The sequence below is a fragment of the Tasmannia lanceolata genome, unplaced genomic scaffold (genome assembly GCF_043159265.1).
Source record: "Tasmannia lanceolata isolate RefF3 unplaced genomic scaffold, GAP_Taslan_0.1 ptg000002l, whole genome shotgun sequence".
NCBI classification, from domain to species: Eukaryota; Viridiplantae; Streptophyta; class Magnoliopsida; order Canellales; family Winteraceae; genus Tasmannia; species Tasmannia lanceolata.
Window position 1 is genome coordinate 24915061 of NW_027518679.1, and position 20143 is coordinate 24935203.

At 39.9% G+C, this 20143-nt stretch overlaps 1 long non-coding RNA gene across 1 annotated transcript; it reads left to right on the forward strand.

The window, feature by feature from the left end:
* The first annotated feature begins 3459 nt into the window (after positions 1-3459).
* Positions 3460-7188, forward strand: LOC143892695 (uncharacterized). The gene is made up of 2 exons (XR_013255595.1): positions 3460-3573; positions 6749-7188. It is a non-coding gene; the product is annotated as an uncharacterized LOC143892695 (long non-coding RNA).
* The last annotated feature ends 12955 nt before the right edge of the window (positions 7189-20143 follow it).

The following is a 20143-nucleotide window of genomic DNA, read 5'->3' on the forward strand; positions in this document are numbered from 1 at the left end:
ATGTTATTCCAGTCTATATTGTACCGATTTTACTAGCCAGTTTTGGTATGCAAGTATACGATAAATGAATGTAATGCTGGTTAATTCAACCACTTTGGAAATTTTAATAATGTAAGCCTAAGGGTTCCCATGGGTTCAATCATTCACCTTACCTTCTTGTTTTGATGCTAGCAAACCAAAATTGATTAGCTTTTATGGACTAATGTGTTGCTTGGTAGTGTTGTGCCTTAGGCAGGAAATTCACATGTCATATCGCCATTATACAACTCTACTCAACATGTGGCTTGCGGATCCACATACACAATTAACCAAGAGCTTACACATAGTGGAGACATCATCCATGGAAGATGTTCAAGTCAAGAGCGTGGTTTGCTTAATTGGCCATAACGGCCGGCCTTCTTTCTTTCCTTTATTAGTTTTAGAAAAATACTAAAAAAACAAGGGGCTTTCGAGCAGCTCTTTCAACTGCCGCCTAATCTCCCAACAAGTTGCTTAGTTTAGCTGCTCTTCGGCTTTCGAGAACATGGCTAGTAAGATCCTTGTCGAATGATCTTTTTAGCGAGCATCTGGCTGTTGACATGGCCTCCGCAAAGCCCCGAGTGGAGCTCACGAATGGTGTGCTGAGCTTCTTCTTTATCTAGACATCGCAAAAGTTTCCCTTCGAATGATCGTTTGTAAAGTACGCCAGCTAGTAGCACGTAGTGGGTAGCCAACTGTCGAACGTACTTCCTATCTGCTTTAGTCGCGTAATTTGGGAAACTTCCCTCTTGGTTGAAGTTCTTTATATCATAGTACCATGGGTTTCCAGCATCGCCGGCCTCTTCTGCCTCGGCCAGAACCTCATCATCATCACTGCTTTCACTCGAGTCATCATGCATTAGGTATTCTCCTTGGATTTCTTCTTCTTCCTCCTCAACCTCGGCTTGGTTCATGAAGGTTAGATGTTGCTTCTCCCAAGGATAGGCATCGCATCCGATGAATTGCCTCCCGGGGTTCGGTTGTTCCTGCTTGGATGCTGCCTAGTATAGGGACGAGAGAAAGGGAATAAGCAGATTGCTTTGGATCGAGAGCAGAGGATCAAGAGAAATAGCAAGTTTCGGGTGCTTCCTCAAGTCAAAGATCCCACAAGCATACCTAGCAAGTGTCAAGAGAAGCTTGGAAATGAACTAGCATGGGTGACACCTCACTTACCGTTCAACATGTTCGAAGAATTTATGAAGTCACAAGCACCAAAGCAAGTTAAAGAGTTCACTCGGAAGTCAAAGATGTCTAAGAAAGTGCCAAGGAGCCAAGACAATCCAAGAAGACTCAAGGTTTCACATTTTTAGATTGTATTTGGAGTCCTCTTGATTATGTGTATGTGCACTTTCAAAAGGTTTTTCAAATGGTTTTCATAAACAAATTTAATATTTTTGGAAACCATCCACACACCCAAAAATATGTTTGAAAACCTTGGACTAAAGCCCAAAGCCCATGGCCCAAATCCCTGATATTTTAAATGTTAAAATGGAATTTTAAACAGGGCCGGTCTACCGGGGTGTCCCGGGCGACCGCGGCAAGGTGGCTGGAATTCCAGCACTTGCAAAAACAAAGCGGGCCGGTCGACCAGGGTGTCCCGGGCGACTGTGGATATGTTTCTATCGGTCAGAAACAAATCCAGCATGGTTTGGGCGGGCGACCGCCATAGAGCCGGTTGACAGCGAATAATTTTTTAGCTTAAATTTTAATCAAGCTAGGAGACCTCGCCGGGCGATCGCCATTGGCTCGGTCGACCGCGACAGTTTGAAAAAATATATAAGTGAGCCCGATAGGGGAGGGCGACCGCTACAGCCCGGTCGACTGCGCCGGTCTGGAAAACTAGCCGTTGTGGGTTGCGGGGCTTGACTTTTTCAACCCAATTTTTTACGGTTTTGCCCCCAAAACGGTCATATTTTCAAATGAGCTATATATACACTATCCAAACCTATCTAAAGAACCTTCTGCAAGATTATTTCACATCTATCTTGAACCTAAACTTTCATATCAAAGGTTTATCCTCTTCTATGCATTGAATTTGCATTTTGCATTTTATCAAGAGGATCTCCATAGAGCTTCTACATTGTTTATTTTCTTTGAAGAGTTTGAGAGCTATCACTTTTGTATGAAGCCTAATCAAGAGGCTAAGAGAGTAGTTTCTTTATTTTGTTCTTCATTTTATTGAGGGTCTTCGATTCGGCCCGTTAACAAAGGCGAATTTTGGAGTCGTAAGAGGGTCTCCGATTCGGCCCGTTAAGAAAGGAGAATTCGGAGTTGCAAAAAGGGTTTGTCCCCTTGGAGGCGGTGCTCTTGTAAAGCTTGGGACTCGGCATTTGAAGATGTCCAACTTAGTGAAGGAAAATCCCAAGGAAAGACCCAGTACTAGGGTAGTGGAGTAGGTCCGTTTGTGACCGAACCACTATAAATCTTTGTGTGGTCTCATTCCTCTTTTTCCTTACCTCCTTGTGGTGATTGGTAATCTCGAACCCTACTTGTGTATATGTTTAAATTGAACAAGGGTTAAATGTGATTAGCTTAAATTTGTAAATCGTTGACTTGTGTTAATTTGAAAATTATAATTGAATCTAAAATTATAAATTACTAATATTACACTTAATTTAAGGCAAATTTTTTAATTGACCAATTCACCCCCCCCTCTTGGGTTGTCACACTTGTATTTCATTTGGTATGAGAGCATAGGCTCTTAAAAAGGTTTTTAAATTTAAAATCTACAAGAGAAAAGATCCATGGCAATGTAATGGACTTTGAGGAAGGCCGATCCGCTCTAATTCTTCCATTCTTTGATGGAACGAATTATAGAGCTTGGAAAGTGCAAATGTTAGCCTATTTCAAGTCCTTAGATTATGACATTTTAGATATCCTTAAGAAAGGGTATTCACAACCAAAGAAATGTACCAAACTTGATACAAAATTATTTTCCTTGAATTCAAAAGCTATGATTATACTATGTTGTGGTTTAACCCTGTAGACACCCCATTTTGTTTTGTTTTAATCAACAAATAAATTAGTGTGTTAAATCCATGTGAGAACCCCCTCTATCATTGATTTATATGTTTTAGGTCATTAATATCTTGATCTGACTTTACGGATCATCAATCGGGACAAAATAAGCTAGGGTCACTTCATAGCCCGGACCCTGATTCCATTCCGAGACCCGATTTCCGTAAATCGTTAGATCAATGGCAGATCATGACCTGGGTCTAACCATCCAAAACCACCTAACCTCTCCTCTCATCCTAACCATTCAAACCTCACCTAACCTCACCTAACCTCTCCTCCCATCATAACCATCCAAACCTCACCTAACCTCACCTAACCTCACCTAACATCACCTAACCTCACCTAACCTTACCTAACCTCACCTAACCTCACCTAACCTCCTATCCCATTCTCCTATAAATACCCTCTCATCTCACCAAAGAAAAGAAGGAAAAAAAAGAAAAGAGGAGAGAACCCCTCTCTTAGAAAATTCAAGCCCTCTCTCTAGACCAAATCCCTCTTCTCCATAAGTTTGCATGGAATATCGTCTACAAAAAGGTATGTCTTTTGGAATTTTATTTTCTTTTCTATATTTGTAGGATTGAGTGTTGTTTTGCGTATATTTTGGTTGATGTCATGTTTAATTTTGTACTAGTTTGGCCTTGGTCATGTTCTCACTTATGCTAAATATGATTAATGTGTTAGGGTCATTAGAACCTATTTGCAATGGGATGTTGAAATCATTGGCTTGTTAGGGAATTTAGATTTCTTTTGGGAAAACAATTCATTAAAAATTTTGAACATTTACAAGAAAGAAAACTTGAATTTTACATGAATTATCAAAACCCATTTAATTTGGCTTACAAAACCTCCATCTTTCAATTGATAACAACAGCCCCCACTCCAATTTGATAACAACAGCCCCCACTCAATCTCAAGAACCCAATATCCATACCCCACCTTGCCAAGTAGATAAAAACAACCCCTTTTTCAAACATCCCATTTGAATCTAATCTCAGGCCCATTCAAGCCATTTTTCATATTCACCGTCTTTTAATCACTAAAAAAATAAGAACTATCAAAAGAAAACATGGGGGTGCCAATATCATTCCCGTCATAGTGCTAGCTGTTAGACTTTAAACAGATTTTTCGACCTCTAAACAACAGAATCGTGGGAAATGGTTAACTACAAAGTCGTAGATATTTTCGTGCCGTTTCCAACGAGTATTCGTGCTAGATCAGACAGCGAGCGGTTAAAAAGTTAAGTCCAAAATGGTTGCGGCACACCTTTAGGCATTTCCAGTTTAATGTTGCTGTCCTTTTGTTTGCAACACAAATTCGAACCTCTAAATCACAGATTTACAAACAATGGAGAACTACAAAGTTGTAGCCCTATAAAAGATCTTTCCAACGCATGTTTGTACGTTGAATTTGGCCAAGCGGTTAAAGAGTTACGACAGTTTTAGTGGGCTGCATTTGTCAGATCTTTTAATGGTCAATGGTTTGTCGAATTTGTGCAATTGTCAAAACTTGGTTGTGTTAACGTCATTTTCCAAACCAAAATCGAAAGACATTAATCTAAAGTACATCCAACCTAAAATTAACAAAACTAAAATTCACCCATTTAAAATCCACTGATAAAAATCCGTTAAAAGCCATTAACCAAAAGACCACTAAAAATTTCAAATGAAACTAAAACCTTCTAAATAAACAACTTTAAAAGCTACCAAACACACTAAATACCTTCAGATAATAAAAGCTTCAAGAAAACTCTAAAAGTTTCCACAAACCCAAAAGAATTCGAGATTCCCAAGAGCCGGTGGATTCAAAATTCCTTTAGGAACCCTTAGAGCCCAATTTAGGAACACTGGTGTCGTGTCGTGTCGTGTCCTAAGTTTTAGGGAGTCTTAGGTTTTAGGGAGTCCTAGAGTCAGGAGTCCAGCCTCATCACGGACGTTTGCTATGTATAGCAACCGTGCCATAGGTTTAGTTACACTAGTCACCCGATCTTTTCCATAGGACAAGCCTAGTAAACTAGGATGTAGGCTAACCTGCATTAGTCTAAGGGACAACTTGCATTTAGATAAGAATCATATAGCATCTTCGATGAAATCCTAAGATAATAAAATCCTCAACTTGAATTAAATAACTTCTCTTAAAACTGTTGAAACAGTCAATCCCGTCTAGGTCGGTGTCTTAGTTGAGTTAGGCATATGTAACTTAGCTTAGGTGCACCGAACTACGTCGACTCTGATCCCAGTGAGGCTTGGGTACGTAGGCAGCTTGGATGTCTGATGGCATACCACCCGCGAGTCGGCACCACAAACAAATTGTGGTGTTTTGTATATTAATATTCTTGTAAATGCTTAATCAAATCACTTAGGACTTTCCATTGAAATTAGAATTCTAGGATGCATGTCACTTAGTTCGCACATAAACATAGAGTTGAATGAGCCATTTAAAATAAATTTAAAAGAGTTAGCTTTTGGAATCGAAGACCGATTATCGGGCAGGAATGGTGCATGTGGTGGATAACTCCCCATACCTTCCATTCTCGTAACCAGGTAGCGAGTCTAGATTTCTGGTTAATTATGGGTCCTAGATCCCACATCTAGGTGGCGACTCTGTCAGTCTCTTTCGTGTGGAATTCGGATTGCCTTAGTGATCCCAAGTTCACATGAAAGACGAATTCAAATCAATAATTAAATGCACACGCCAATCGCGTGGTTACGAGAGACCAAGAGAGAGAGCGCGGCGGCTCGCGCCCACACCCCTCTCGCGGGATCGGGTACCACAGTCTGGCGACTCTGCTGGGGATCACCTAACTTCATCACAATTCCAAAGGATAACTTATTTGAATCTATTTTAACTGGCTCATGAAAACTCTATCTCTTGTATACTTGTCAGATTAGTTTGTCTTGTTTTATTTTCTCATCACATTTTACTTGAACTTAATCTAACAAAACCTGAAGGCATCATAGATTGCGCAAACATATTGCACACACTTACATCACTTGCATCTAAACCCTTGCATCTCACGTGCACACACGTCCTATTTTAGGAACCCGGAGTGTTATCTAGCATGGTTGACTGGGATTTCATCACCTGGTGCCTCTGTGCTAGAGAAACATTCCACCCTTAGCCTAGTACCTTTATGGTACGTAAACGGATCTCTTGTTCACGTACTGATACGCCGGACACTGGTACAGTATATCGAACAGGGATTCGCGCTAAGGGAACTCTTGGCCTTACCCCTAGATTAACCCACACATGCATGTAGTATACGAACACATGTGCATCACGTGTGTGAGCCTAGTTTAGGATATCCTACCTATTTGTGTCTAGATTAGGCCGTAGACCATCTTCCAATGGCTACGATCGGTCCTAGGTACACAAACAAAGTCATGAGTCGAGATCCTCTCTCCACTCCGATAGATTAGGATTAGGGTTGATGCCTTCAGGTAACACTGTTAAAATGTGTGAAGATTAAAAACTTTCCCTTTGGGGTTAGGATATAAATCCCATCATTTCCAAAGATCTCATAGGATTAGTCATTCATGATCTATCCGTTGAAAGCAATCTTATGCTATCTCATCTAATCTCTTGATCGTGCGTCTTTGATTCTTCTATCATACAATTCAATCGTATCTTCATGCCATCCCCTAACTGGCAGATGCAGAATCTCACAATCTTTCGATTATGCGTTCTCATGATCTGATCATGCCTGGTCCAGATAATCCAATCTTGCTTGTACCCCTGGTATGTTCCTCCTCTAGGGGCTACCTTTTTCAAGATTATTTTGCTAAGTCCTTCAGAGTTCACTCTCAGAATCCTTGAGCTAGGGGCATTTCCCTATGCGAATCAGTCATCATTGTCCAAAATTGAAAGTATCAGCCATGATGATGTTCAGAACGAACCAGCCTTCGCCGAGCCTTCAACGCCAAACAGTTGCAGCAGTTAAAGTTTTAGTCACTTACTATTTTATGTTGAGTCAGTCATCATGGTCAGTATAATTGTTGAGTCCGGTCTTACAGTTAAAGGTCAATGCCTAGTCCAGGCAAGTTATCTTCTGTTTCCCTTTCTTATTTAGAGTTGTGAATCCTGAGCATGTTCAGGATAGGTCGTCTGATGTAATAGCTTTTCTTTAAATAAAATTTCGGTCAGTTCCAAAAAGTTCACTTGTGTCTGTTCTTAAGTGTGCTTCTGATCTTAAAATAAGACTCCCTCTTCAAATGAGGACAAAATTGACGAAACTCCACTTGAGTCACAGCAATTACTTGAACGAGAGGAGGAGCGCCAATCCCAACCTTTCAAAGATGAAATTGAAATGATAAACACTGGCACTGAAACTTTGATTCAGTGAATGCCGATTGAAAATACATTACCCTCTAAAGAGTGTGAAGAATTGATAAAATTATTTCAAGAATAAGAAGATTGTCTAGAAAAGCTACAACCGATACCAGGGGCAAGACATAGATAGAAGGTTCAAGAAAGAATGAAGTGAATATCATATGCTATGCAAGGGGCATAGAGTGGAAATAACTTTCATATTTCCAATCAATGACCTTGGTTCTCAAATTCATAACATGAAGCCAACAAATTCAAGATGAAAAGTTCAAAAGCAAACAATGAAAAGTGATCATCAGATATCGAGAGTACGAATCCATAGATGGAGGATGTCAAAGAACAAGTTTCGCTCTATGAAAGTCAAAAGCACGTATTAGAATCTTGAAAGAAGAAGATCCATTATCTCTTACCTGGAAATGCCGTCAAACTCCGCGAAAAAAAAAAAAAAAAACAAAAGAGAAAAAAAATATAATCAGTACCAGAGGGACTCTAGTAACCTAGATCGATTCCCAATCTGAACATCGAAAGGCCTCCTTTGGCCGATTAAATCCCAAAATCAAAACCCAATGTCAAAAGAATACCGATTTGCAAACCCTTCGAGCCTAAATCAAATTTTCTTGAAAACCCATCAAACTTGGGGCATTCCCCCGAACTACGCGAGACCTGATCCCTATACTGGGGTACGTAGGCAACTCGGTTGAACCGAGTTCGGTCGATTCAAAAAGGAAAAGAAATTCAATCCTTTCAAAAAAAAAAGAGAGGGACAAGTTCCAAAAGAAGAGAAGTTAATTGTTCCAGAAAGAAAAGAAAAAAGGAAAAAAAATCAAACAATTTATCTTCAAACTAGGGGCATTCGCCCTGAACTACACACGACCTGATTCCTACCTTGGGATATGTAGGCGACCTGTTCACAGGTTCGGTCGAAATCTTTGTTGAGCCTTAAGCCATTCTTTGAAAAGCCCTATCCTACCTATAAAAGTCCTTCTGGTGTTCAGAACTAATGAGCTAGGTCCTGAGATACAATAAAAAAATGAAATGATGATGAATAAGAAAAATAACGGAGTTTGAAGATCTGCTAGACTGAAAACCTGAAAGGGCGGTCTAGGCAAAATTTAAGATCATTCCCCTGCTAAGTTGAAAACCCGAAAGGGCGGCTTAGGCAAAAGCTAAGGGGATAGCCTGCTGGATCGAAAACCTAGAAAGGTGGTTCAGGCAAAAGTTAAGGCTAACGCGGTCCGCCAAGTTAAAAACCCTGAAGAGGTGACTTGGTCACGGTAAGAGAATCAGTATAAGAAGGCAACAGCCGGTATCAAGACTGAAGATCAACTGAAGTTCAAGCAAATTCAAGTGATATCCTCAAAACTGGGGGCATTGAAGCTAAGCAATCTTAGGGGTCGTAATTAAATTCTTGAGGCATTACTGTTTCGAGGAAGAAGTCCGGTGTTTACCAATTGAAAAACTATTCCTTGAAAGGATAGACTTACCAAACAAAACATTAACTAAGTCAGAAGCATCACTATGTTTGTCAGTATAGTCAGTCAATCTTTATTATTCTAAGTTCACTCCTTCAGGGCTGCTCAATCCTTTGAGTAGTGCCTTTCATCTAAGTTTTCTCTTTAGAAAGAGTCAATTGTCGTTCCTATGTCCAAATGATGTAACTGTCTTGGTGAAGGAGGCCAGGCCTAGGCAGCTCCCTGCAATTATACCTGAAAGAGCTCGAGAATTTAGTCAAACAACTTCATTTCAAAGAAGATCAGCTCAGAAAAATTCAGAAGTAGAAACATCAGAAAGCCCAGCTTCCGTAAAAAGATCATACCCCAGGAAGGCACCTTAAGCTTGGAAGAACCTCAGATGCAATGGTGGTTGAGCCAATTTCTCAGAAAGATGAACCATTCAAATTCATAATTCCCTTCCGGTTAGTTATCCTGGTCAAGAAATGTTTATCTAAACACCTGTCAAGAAGCAGATCCCGCTTTTCCATGAGAGTCGTTGTTCTAAATTACCAATCTCAAATGTCTTGTTCAAGGTTTCAGTTATCAAAATCCCCAGAAGACAAGACCAGCAGTCTCTTTGAGAAAAATCTTGTTGAAGTTTCATAAAAATGTTCCTAATCCATTCTTGCTAGTAATGGTTCTTCGTTCCAAAGGTTTGCCGTTTCATCATTCGTCAAAGTCCTAGTTTCCAACATCTTTGTCGGGCACGATCCATAATATCCCCGATTTCATTGAGTTCAAAAAAATAAAAAATTCATCAAATCCAATCTTACGTCAAATTCAAGTTCATGGAAAATCTCTAAATTCTTCGAGCCCGTTTGTGAACGGTACCTCTTTTCTCGAGCCCATTTGCAAATGGCCTCGTCTTCTCCTTGAGCCCGTTTGTGAACGGTGCCTCATCTCTCGAGTCCATTTGTGAATGGTTTCGTCTTCTCCTTGAGCCCATTTGTGAACGGTGCCTCATTTTCTGAGTTCATTTATGAATGGTCTCATGTCCTCCTTGAGCCCGTTTGTGGACGGTGCCTCATTTCTCAAAAAATCAAAAATTCATCAAATCCAATCCCCAATTCAAAAAATCCAATCCTACGTCAAATTCAAATTCATAAAAATCTCTAAATTTTTCATTGTTGAATTCATCAATCAAAGCTATCTTGTGTCGTCGAGCCCGTTTGTGAACGGTGCCTCATTTCTCGAGCCCATTTGTGAATGGTCTCGTCTTCTCCTTGAGCCCGTTTGCGGACGGTACCTCATTTTCCAAAAATAAAAATTCATCAAATCCAATCCCCGATTCAAACAAATCCAATCTTACGTCAAATTCAAGTTCATGAAAAATCTCATGTCCTCTTTGAGCCCTTCTGTGAAAGGTGCCTCATTTCTCGAGGCCGTTTGTGAATGGTCTCGTCTTCTCCTTGAGCCCGTTTGCGGACGGTACCTCATTTCCCAAAAATAAAAAATTCATCAAAACCAACCCCCGATTCAAACAAATCCAATCTTACGTCAAATTCAAGTTCATGAAAAATCTCATGCCCTCTTTGAGCCCGTTTGTGAACGGTGCCTCTTTTCTCGAGGCCATTTGGGGATGGTCTCGTCTTCTCCTTGAACCCGTTTGTGAACATGTTTCTCATTCTCTGAGTCCATTTGTGAATGGTCTCATGTCCTCTTTGAGCCCGTTTGTGAACGGTGCCTCTTTTCTCGAGGCCATTTGTGAATGGTCTCATCTTCTCCTTGAGCCCGTTTGCGGACGGTACCTCATTTTCCAAAAATAAAAAAATTTATCAAATCCAAATCCTTAATTAAAAAATAAAAATAAAAATCCATTCCTACGTCAAATTCAAGTTCATAAAAAAATCCCTAAATTCTTCGAGCCCGTTTGTGAACGGTGCCTCATTTCTCGAGTCCATTTGTGAATGGTCTCGTCTTCTCTTCGAACCCGTTTGTGAACAGGTGTCTCATTCTCTGAGTCCATTTGTGAATGGTCTCATCTTCTCCTTGAGCCCGTTTGTGAACGGTGCCTCATTTTCTGAGTCCATTTGTGAATGGTCTCGTGTCCTCTTTGAGCCCGTTTGTGAACGGTGCCTCATTTCTCGAGTCCATTTGTGAATGGTCTTGTCTTCTCCTTGAGCCCGTTTGTGAACGGTGCCTCATTTCTCGAATCCATTTGTGAATGGTCTTGTCTTCTCCTTGAGCCCGTTTGTGAACGGTGCCTCATTTCTCGAATCCATTTGTGAATGGTCTCGTCTTCTCCTTGAGCCCGTTTGTGAACGGTGCCTCATTTCTCGAGTCCATTTGTGAATGGTCTCGTCTTCTCCTTGAGCCTGTTTGTGAATGGTGCCTCATTTCTCGAGTCCATTTGTGAATGGTCTTGTCTTATCCTTGAGCCCGTTTGTGAATGGTGCCTCTTTTCTCGAATCCATTTGTGAATGGTATCGTCCTCCTTGAGCCCGTTTGTGAACGGTGCCTCATTTCTCGAGTCCATTTGTGAATGGTCTTGTCTTCTCCTTGAGCCCGTTTGTGAACGGTGCCTCTTTTCTCGAGTCCATTTGTGAATGGTTTTCTATCCTCCTTGAGGCCGTTTGTGAACGGTGCCTCATTATCCAAGTCCATTTGGGAATGCTTCTTATCCTCGTTGAACCCGCTCGTGAGCGGCGTCTCATCTCCTTCTAAAAACTGTTTGAGAGCGATCTTTGTCCTTTCCCTTCAGAATCCATTCGAAAATGATATCTCATTCTCTAATTGCCCGTTTGTGAACGGCGCCGCATCGAGTTTTTATTATTATTCAAGTTCTAGGGTTTCATCTAAGGTTTTGCATTATGTTAAGGTGCGTTGTGTCTAGAGAGTCCTTTGTCGATTAAAACTACGCAAAATGGTTCTGTCATTTTTAACTTTGGTATTCAATGACTACGTCATCTCGACCAAAGAGGGGCATCTGTAGACACCCCATTTTGTTTTGTTTTAATCAACAAATAAATTAGTGTGTTAAATCCATGTGAGAACCCCCTCTATCATTGATTTATATGTTTTAGGTCATTAATATCTTGATCTGACTTTACGGATCATCAATCGGGACAAAATAAGCTAGGGTCACTTCATAGCCCGGACCCTGATTCCATTCCGAGACCCGATTTCCGTAAATCGTTAGATCAATGGCAGATCATGACCTGGGTCTAACCATCCAAAACCACCTAACCTCTCCTCTCATCCTAACCATTCAAACCTCACCTAACCTCACCTAACCTCTCCTCCCATCATAACCATCCAAACCTCACCTAACCTCACCTAACCTCACCTAACATCACCTAACCTCACCTAACCTTACCTAACCTCACCTAACCTCACCTAACCTCCTATCCCATTCTCCTATAAATACCCTCTCATCTCACCAAAGAAAAGAAGGAAAAAAAAGAAAAGAGGAGAGAACCCCTCTCTTAGAAAATTCAAGCCCTCTCTCTAGACCAAATCCCTCTTCTCCATAAGTTTGCATGGAATATCGTCTACAAAAAGGTATGTCTTTTGGAATTTTATTTTCTTTTCTATATTTGTAGGATTGAGTGTTGTTTTGCGTATATTTTGGTTGATGTCATGTTTAATTTTGTACTAGTTTGGCCTTGGTCATGTTCTCACTTATGCTAAATATGATTAATGTGTTAGGGTCATTAGAACCTATTTGCAATGGGATGTTGAAATCATTGGCTTGTTAGGGAATTTAGATTTCTTTTGGGAAAACAATTCATTAAAAATTTTGAACATTTACAAGAAAGAAAACTTGAATTTTACATGAATTATCAAAACCCATTTAATTTGGCTTACAAAACCTCCATCTTTCAATTGATAACAACAGCCCCCACTCCAATTTGATAACAACAGCCCCCACTCAATCTCAAGAACCCAATATCCATACCCCACCTTGCCAAGTAGATAAAAACAACCCCTTTTTCAAACATCCCATTTGAATCTAATCTCAGGCCCATTCAAGCCATTTTTCATATTCACCGTCTTTTAATCACTAAAAAAATAAGAACTATCAAAAGAAAACATGGGGGTGCCAATATCATTCCCGTCATAGTGCTAGCTGTTAGACTTTAAACAGATTTTTCGACCTCTAAACAACAGAATCGTGGGAAATGGTTAACTACAAAGTCGTAGATATTTTCGTGCCGTTTCCAACGAGTATTCGTGCTAGATCAGACAGCGAGCGGTTAAAAAGTTAAGTCCAAAATGGTTGCGGCACACCTTTAGGCATTTCCAGTTTAATGTTGCTGTCCTTTTGTTTGCAACACAAATTCGAACCTCTAAATCACAGATTTACAAACAATGGAGAACTACAAAGTTGTAGCCCTATAAAAGATCTTTCCAACGCATGTTTGTACGTTGAATTTGGCCAAGCGGTTAAAGAGTTACGACAGTTTTAGTGGGCTGCATTTGTCAGATCTTTTAATGGTCAATGGTTTGTCGAATTTGTGCAATTGTCAAAACTTGGTTGTGTTAACGTCATTTTCCAAACCAAAATCGAAAGACATTAATCTAAAGTACATCCAACCTAAAATTAACAAAACTAAAATTCACCCATTTAAAATCCACTGATAAAAATCCGTTAAAAGCCATTAACCAAAAGACCACTAAAAATTTCAAATGAAACTAAAACCTTCTAAATAAACAACTTTAAAAGCTACCAAACACACTAAATACCTTCAGATAATAAAAGCTTCAAGAAAACTCTAAAAGTTTCCACAAACCCAAAAGAATTCGAGATTCCCAAGAGCCGGTGGATTCAAAATTCCTTTAGGAACCCTTAGAGCCCAATTTAGGAACACTGGTGTCGTGTCGTGTCGTGTCCTAAGTTTTAGGGAGTCTTAGGTTTTAGGGAGTCCTAGAGTCAGGAGTCCAGCCTCATCACGGACGTTTGCTATGTATAGCAACCGTGCCATAGGTTTAGTTACACTAGTCACCCGATCTTTTCCATAGGACAAGCCTAGTAAACTAGGATGTAGGCTAACCTGCATTAGTCTAAGGGACAACTTGCATTTAGATAAGAATCATATAGCATCTTCGATGAAATCCTAAGATAATAAAATCCTCAACTTGAATTAAATAACTTCTCTTAAAACTGTTGAAACAGTCAATCCCGTCTAGGTCGGTGTCTTAGTTGAGTTAGGCATATGTAACTTAGCTTAGGTGCACCGAACTACGTCGACTCTGATCCCAGTGAGGCTTGGGTACGTAGGCAGCTTGGATGTCTGATGGCATACCACCCGCGAGTCGGCACCACAAACAAATTGTGGTGTTTTGTATATTAATATTCTTGTAAATGCTTAATCAAATCACTTAGGACTTTCCATTGAAATTAGAATTCTAGGATGCATGTCACTTAGTTCGCACATAAACATAGAGTTGAATGAGCCATTTAAAATAAATTTAAAAGAGTTAGCTTTTGGAATCGAAGACCGATTATCGGGCAGGAATGGTGCATGTGGTGGATAACTCCCCATACCTTCCATTCTCGTAACCAGGTAGCGAGTCTAGATTTCTGGTTAATTATGGGTCCTAGATCCCACATCTAGGTGGCGACTCTGTCAGTCTCTTTCGTGTGGAATTCGGATTGCCTTAGTGATCCCAAGTTCACATGAAAGACGAATTCAAATCAATAATTAAATGCACACGCCAATCGCGTGGTTACGAGAGACCAAGAGAGAGAGCGCGGCGGCTCGCGCCCACACCCCTCTCGCGGGATCGGGTACCACAAACCCCAAGTATTTTTGAGAAAAATCCCCACATGCATAAATGCAAAAGATATTTGGATCACTCTTGAAAATATTTATGAGAAATTATTTGTCTATTTTCATCAAATGATAAAAATGTTGTCCCTGGACAAAAAGACACTTCACAAAAATCTTTTGCAAATAAAAATGCTTTCAAACATTCAAGTTTTGATTTGGAGAATCAAATTGAAAACTTAAAAATGGAAGTTAATGAAAGCTTGAAAATAAATGAAAATTTAAGTCAACTTAGTAAAATCTTGATAAATAAAAATGATAACTTAATTAAAAAATGCAATTCCTTTGGAAAAGAAAACAAAATTTTGGAAAACACAACTATGGAATTATTAGAAAAATATAAATTTATGTGTGAAAATGAAGAACAATTAAAAACTAATTCATCTCATCAAATAGATTGTCTTAAAATCAATTAAATTAGTAAATGAAGAACTCTCATTAAAGAATCAAAGACTACAAGAAGAAAAGGATAAACATGTATGTTCCCATTCACATTCTTGTAGTTCACTTTGCATGTCATCTACTAATTCTTATTCTTGCACATAAAGTGGTAGATTAGGGCATCACAAATCTAGGTGTAGACTTAGATTTGTGAAATCAAGCAAGTTTGTTTGGATAAGAAAAGACACACTCCCAAGAACAAACTTGATTGGAACCAAAGTAATTTGGGTTCCAAAGTCCCCCACTCAACAAACTATTTATTGAATATGTTAAGGGGTTGTGCTAAATTGTTATATCATATGCTTTTCGTCTAGATATAGTCATTGCATTAATGTATGTATCTAGATAACATGATCTTCAATGGTGTATATCTTTTCATTTGAACTTGGATACATATGGATATATATGGTTAGATAGAATGTATCCATGCTCACTAAGCTTAAATGATCACATCACATACTATTAATAGTCTATGAAGAAAATAAGAAAACACCCCTCTAGACTATTTTTTGTGCTATAATGTTATACTTTTTGAAAAATCCATCTAAGTGCAAAATTACATCATTATGCACTTAGCATCCACAAGTAGAGAAATTAACATTTCAATTCTTTGTTAGACATAGATCAACATGCGTCACATACTTCTTCTAGCAAAACCTAATAGGGAACATCCACATAGAACTCAATGAAAATTTACGTCACAACTGCAATCACATGAGCTAAAATGGAAGAGAAATAAAAATAAATTTTTAGATATCCTCACATGGCCCATGAAACAAGTTTACAAGTCCATTATAATCCCATGAAAAAGGAAAAAATAGGAGAAAAAAAGATTGACCAAAAATTTCCCTGAAAAATATCAAGACATTGAAAACAGGGGAGTGGCGGTCGACCGAACCCATGGCGGGCGACCGCGGATGGTCGTAAGGCCAAAAAATAAAAAGGGACAGAAGGGTCGTGGCAGGCGACCGCGAGACCCTAGTCGACTGCGGGTGTCGAAAAATGCTTTTTAAAAACCTTCCGCCGATCATTTTCTATCTTCTGTGAGTCATCTATCTCCTAGGGTTTTGTACGTTCTTCACTCCCTTTGCCATTTTCGACCATAATCCTTCAAAATTAGGGTGTTTAAGTAAGTTCCATCCATTTTCCTTCTTTGATTTCTCGTCTTCCATCTTCCGTTTCTTGCTTTCTCCATTAAATTGTCACATAGCTCTTCTTCTTCACATTTCTCTCCATTTCTCCCATAAATCTTTTGATTTCTCTTGTTTTTCATCTCATCTATCCATTCTCCATCATCATACACTAAAACTCCCAATTTCTTCTTGTTCTCTTTATCCTCCTTAGAAACCCTAAACCTAAAATGGCATCCTCAAGGAAAACCCTTGCACAGAAGGAAGAACGGGCTAGAACTGAATTGGAAGAGGAGGTGTTCCCCACCGAACACTTCTTTAACAAGCGAGCAAAGGATCGTTACAAGGCCTTCAGGGATCAAGCCATCATCTCAGGAAGAAAGGTTGTTTTCAAAGACTTCCAAAAATACGATCTCTCCTCGCTATTCGGATTTCAAGGTTGGATCATATTTCTTGAGTATAGTTCCATGATATATCCTGAATTAGTTAGATATTTCTATGCAAATCTCGATGTTGCTCATGGGGGAGTAGTAATGAACACTTATATTCAAGGGAAATTTGGGCTAAACTTGAAAGATTTCTGTAATTGGATTGATGTCCCAAATGATGGTAGGAGGATTTTCTTTTGGGGAAAAGATGAAATTGAAAATCACTTTACAAGGGAAAAAGTGTATGAAACACTAGGAACCGTCCCCCCTCCAAGTGACAAACTAAACATCAATGCCAACACAATGAATCCTACGGCCAGGGTAGTTCATAAGGTTGTGGCTTATAACATCACCCCACGAGCAGGAAACTTTGATGCCGTCAAGCCTTTTGAAGCCCTCTTGATTCATTGTATCATGCGTAAGATTAAGTTAAACCTAGGATTTATCATTCTAGGATACATGGATGAGGCTGTCAAGAGAGGACAAGGGGGTCTACCTTATGGGATGCTCATCTCTAAACTTTTGAGGACTAAAAAGATGGATCTGTCAGATGCATTTGCTAAGAAGCCTGATGCCATACTTAACCACAATACCATAACTCAGATGAGAATCCCTACTCCAGGAGCATGGAGTAGTGGAGGTGGTCCCAGTGCAGTTGGTGGTGATGAGATAGATGAGGCCGTGAAAGAAGCAGAAGAAGTGGCCAGGAAAGGGCACAGGCTAAGCAGCGCCAGGCACCCACTACATGATCCTATGAGCAACTTGTTAGAGACATGGGGTTGTTGAGGGCAGGTCTCGACAATATCTCTACTAGCTTTGTGACGGCCAAGAGTCAAAGAGCTTTTGATCACACTTGGATGATGGATCTCCTTGCTGCCCAGGGGAGAGCCTGAGTAGAGGAGCATGCAGAGCTGCTACGGGCCATTTCGAGGAGTCAAGGGATCAGATACTACACCATGACTCCACCTCATGACCAGGGTCCTCCTCAGATGTGATGGATGTACCAGTATCATTTTGATAGCAATCGTACTACTGATTGATATACCAAAGATGGTTCATTTGTTTCTTTTAGGACATCCAGTTTCTATTCAGCTTCTTCTTGCCTTGTATGGGCTTTTGACTATGTTTATTCCTCTTTGTCTTCATAGATGTTGATCATGCCCAGTATGGGTTTTATGATTAGTTTTGGATGTTGCCCAGTGTGGGCTTCTCTATTGATGGATGTTCATGCCCAGGAGGGGCTTTTATTTGTATGTAGATGTGGATGGATATGTCATGTTCGGCATATGTATGGATGTATTAGGATATTGTCCTGAGGAGCTTTATGTTTGTTTAGTTTTAGGTTTTCATCTCAGAGTTCATGGTGTTCCAGCTGATGTAGTGGTGATTAGAAGCATTAGACTCTCACACCCATCTATGTAACTCTGATATTCTGAAAAGATGTGAAGAGGGACTGTGTCTTCCATCTTTAGTCTTGTATATGTAGCATCATATTGTCATATCTATGTATACATGACTCTTTCTTTTCAATGGATATGATCTTTCAGTTCATTTTCTTATTCATGTGTCCATGTGTTTATTAGACTGTCATCACTTCAATTTCATATCCTCTGTCTGATAATCATCCATCTATTTCCCAATAAAAATCTTCTTTTGGATGGAGCAAATTTGAATGGTTAAAGGTGTCAAAATTCAAATCAAAGCTTCTATGTGCTTTGAACGGTCATAGTTAGATAATATGCACATAGTCAGGGGGAGCTCTCACATTCATATTGAATCACATTATATATCTCTTTCAAAATGAAAATTCAGGACCATCAAGTGTCCAACTCTAAGGGGCAAGCAACTTGCGAACTCAAAAAGTTATATTATAGATATGAGCATATTCATGCTCAGGAAGAGACTTGTCTGCATTGCGTCAAGAAAACTTCTACATGAATGTAACCCAATGTAGACACCCCATTTTGACCAAACCCTAAGCAAGTACGTATGAATAAATTTCTTTCAAATAAGAGAATTAGGGCCCCAAATTTCTCCCTAGGGTAGGTTAGGATCCCAGGTAGGTACCTTCAAAATTTCGTTGAAATCCGTTGAGGTTTGCTTAGCAAACGAGCATAGTGTGTAGTATAGTGCATACATAATATCTGGTTCTCTACTTTCTCTCTTCTAAAGCAAGCTAACTAGGGTTTCTGTCTGATTTTCTGCGGGAGTTTGGGGCTTGAAAAGGGGAGAAATACATCAAAAGAAGGTGTATACACCTGAGGGGAGAGACAGAGAGAGAGAGAGAGAGAGAGGAGGGATAAGTGTTTTTTTAAACCGAGGGGTAAAAAATATCTGGTTCGAACCAGAATTCGTCTGGGACAAATTGGAATTCGTCCGGGATGAATTCTGGGATGACATTATCCCCATAAAGGTGGATGATATCGTCCCCGGTTCCCGCTATGGTTTGTCTGTTCTCTGTTTTATTTTGTAGTGTTTTCGTCTCTTATCGGTACTTTCGGTCGTCCATATCTCTTCCGATTGGACTCCGATTCGTACGTGATCAGGTCCGTTGGATTCCTTGTGTTCAAGGCTTTCCAATGAACCAGATATCGAGTGCTTCCGAGAGACAGGGTGTCGTTTGAGTGCCAAAAGAGAGTTTCAGACCCAAATTTAACGTACCGATTGGGAATGCCATGTGCAGACGGGCTTACCGGTTTATGCTGTAAATATCGGGCACTGTGTAGACAGGCTTTGGGTTCGCTAAAAAGGGCATTTGCTATGTTTAAACAGGCTTATGGTGGAGGTGCTTTTTGTCTCTTATCGATACGTTCGATCGTCCATATCTCTTTCGATTGGACTCTGATTTGCACTCGGTCAGGTTCATTGGATTCCTTATGTTCAGGACTTTCCAATGAGCTAGAAATCGAGCGCTTTCGAGAGAGAGGGTGTCCTTTTGGGTGCTAAAAAGAGAGTTTCGAACCCTAGGTTAACCTACCGATTGGAAGTGCTGTGTGCAGACAGACTTACCGGTTTATGCTGTAAAAGACGGGTGCTGTGTAGACAGGCTTTTGGTTTGCCGAAAAAGGGCAGGTGTTGTGTTAAAACAGGCTTTCGGTGGTTGAAAACATCGTTAGGTACCCTAAAGAGAGATTGAGAGAAACACGACTGGTGCTCCAAAACTCGTCATAAGGTTCTTCCTCGCGTCACCTATCACTAACACATCCTTGACAAAATTGGGTGTCTACACCTGTATAGAGAAAAGAGTAGTTACAATGCAACTAGGTGGGGGTGTTCAGTAGGGAAGAGGGGGTACAAGTATATCATTTCCTATAAAAAGGGGGTTAATTATCTTTAAGGGGTGTGTCATTACCAATTTCATGTACATTAGCAATAAGAGTTAAAATATTCATCTTATTTTCCTACTTGGACTACCCCATTCAAGTGAGGGTATGTCATAAAGTGTGAGAGGGGGGCTGTCCATGGAAATGGAGGGTGGTTTATCCTAAGCAAGGTTGTTCAAGAAAAGAGAAAGGGTC